The 2,708-nt window shown below is 34.7% G+C and overlaps 1 non-coding gene across 1 annotated transcript; it reads right to left on the bottom strand.

Moving 5' to 3' along the window:
- Nucleotides 1–2,616: 2,616 nt before the first annotated feature.
- On the bottom strand, nucleotides 2,617–2,708 carry Trnak-uuu (transfer RNA lysine (anticodon UUU)). The gene is given in 2 exon segments: nucleotides 2,617–2,652; nucleotides 2,672–2,708. It is a non-coding gene; the product is annotated as a tRNA-Lys (tRNA).

Below are 2,708 nucleotides of genomic sequence, written 5' to 3'. Positions count from 1 at the left end.
ATGTTGAATTGTTTGCTACCATAATTCATCGCCTATTGTCGAAATTTCGTTGTGCTGAAATACACAAAAACTCTCGCGCAAATTTGTGAAAGTCAAAATAGCATCCATAAATAAATAAAACTTATTGTTTCCATTGACATACATAAAATCTGTACACGAGATGACAAGTGACAAGTCACAAAGGCAAAAAAAGGGGGGGGGGCATACGTCCGGGAGGCAATTGTCCGAGGGCAAATGTCCTAGAATCTGCATTGTCTGATACGAAATACTATCAACATAATTATTCATTCTTTAACATACCTTCTATTACAGATCTATTCACTTTATGAATGACAAATTGCACATTTAGCTTTTTTTAATTTTTTTATTTTAAAGGGGAAAGCAAAGTATATATTGTATGTAAGCAGAACGTTGATAAAAGCTTACCTGTATATGCGTTGTGTTAAAAATAATATTTGTGCATTTCATCAAATGCTTCAGATCAGCCATTGCTCAACCCAATATAGTTTAAACGGTGTGTAAGTTGGATATCGGCCTCGTACATCGATCTTTCTGTTTAGGAAAGACCTGGTCACGAATTTCATGAAACACCTCGAGCGCTACGCGCTCTCGGTGTCACATGAAATTCGTGACCAGGTCTTTCCTAAACAGAAAGACCTCGTACTCGGTCGATATCCTATACGTAATCTATTGTACTGCATGATTGCTGACTATAATATGTATATTCACCGGTTACGCAATCATGTCCCAATCGTCCGTTGGCTAAACGTAAAGAGGTGGCTTTACAAAATTCTAACAGTTTTACGCCACGTGCATTGCATACAAGGTCACTTGAGGTTCTGCATAAGGTTTCATCTGGGAAGTAGTCAATATCATCAATACTTGAAATATTTTTGTCACATCTGATAAAATCTGGCTTGTTACCCACACGACAGTTCCAATTCCCTGCCACAAGGACGCTAGCTATCTGTTCATAATTAAAAACATATTGCTCTAATAGGTTAAATTAATCAACATTGTTTACACTTGCAGCCGGAGAATCATCTCCCCATATATATACACCTGCCAAAAATACATATTTTGTAAAATTGAAAACATTTCCATGAAGCTTAAGCCATATTATTGTATCAAAATGGTTTTTAATGATTGAAACACCTGATTTTATATTGTTTTTTTTATATATATCACAATACCCCCACTGTTACGCTTAGCCCTTTTATGCTTGAATTTTCTATAGAAATTATAACATGTAAAGTTGTCAATATCAATGTTAGACTCACTATCCGTCCAAGCTTCCGATAATATAACAATATCATTTTTACTAATTTTATCAATAAAATCTGGATCATTAAGTTTTCTTTCTGTTAGACCATTACAATTCTACACTAATATTTTAGGCCCATTCTCCGATGTTTCCTATTCCAAATTGATTGGTTTTCCATCGATAAATAATGTGTCATAAGAGATCCATGCGTTATGGTTTTTTGCTCTCGCCTCACGAAGTTAAGGAATTAATCTCTTACGTTTTGCCACGACCTCAGGCGGGAACTGTTCATGCATAAAGAATTGTTTACCATCAAGTTTGAAGTGCTGCTTCCTTACAGTTTCCCTATCTTTAAAATACGCAAATTCGCATACAATTTTCCTGTTGATTAATTTTGATGGATCAGTTGATTGGTACCCCATTCTGTGGGCTCTTGCTATCTTCAAGGCATCTACTGTATCTTGTGCGAGTCCCAGCTTATTAACCAAATGCTCCCTTAGTTTGTTTTCAGTTTCTGTTGCTTTTTCATTCAGCGACTCGGATATTCCACCAAAAATGAGATTATTTCTCATAGACTGGTTATCAAAGAGCACTAAAAATGGTTGCATTCAAAATGTCACTTACTTCTGTATTGCTTTCACTAGTCTGTATTTCTGTTTTGTTTGCAAGTTCCAAGTTTTCACTATATTATTGATCTACCCCTGTCGCGCCTCCGGGTCTATACACTTTACTGATATTCAAAAATTCATCATCTGTACTACTACCTGTTTTCTCTTTTTATGCTTCTTTTTCTCTGATTTAGTCATTCTTATAATCCAACACATTATATCACAGAAGAATATTTGACAATTTCACTGATATGCTACTTTTATAACAGAAATATTTTCAAAAAATGAGAGATCAAAAATAACACGTCCAGCCATTTTGTCACGTGACCCATCTTTTTTTATAAATATACATATAATACAACAACATTAATTCTAACATGACGGGTTTTGTTGATTTTCAAAAGTGGATTTTTAATTAAGTACTAATAATTGCGGAATATCATAATTTCTTATTTCAAACCGCCGGGCAGGTTTTAAGGTGGAGCGAATAGATTACTACGGGGCAAGTATTGCTAATGGCTGATTTCGAAGATTTACGTATTATGTAATTATTCATCTTCAGTAAGTAAGTTAATGAGTAATTCAAGAACATCATCTTAATACCAGTCAGGAAACAAAAATAAATCAAGATTTGTGACAATAATTTTGTATAATACTCATAACAAGTGTGTATTATTTTTATTTCACAATTAGTACAAGAATTTTGTATGTGATAATATATACAAACAAAATGAAAAAAATGTACGCCCAACGGGGGACTCGAACCCACGACCCTCAGATATCAGAGGTTCTTCAGCCTTAAAAGTCTGATGCTCTACCGACTGAGCTAGCCGGGC

The sequence above is a fragment of the Ruditapes philippinarum genome, unplaced genomic scaffold (assembly GCF_026571515.1).
Source record: "Ruditapes philippinarum isolate M1 unplaced genomic scaffold, ASM2657151v2 ctg5996_1_1_1_1, whole genome shotgun sequence".
NCBI lineage: Eukaryota > Metazoa > Mollusca > Bivalvia > Venerida > Veneridae > Ruditapes > Ruditapes philippinarum.
Note: the sequence above shows the minus strand (reverse complement) of the source record. Positions and strands in the feature narration are given on the sequence as shown.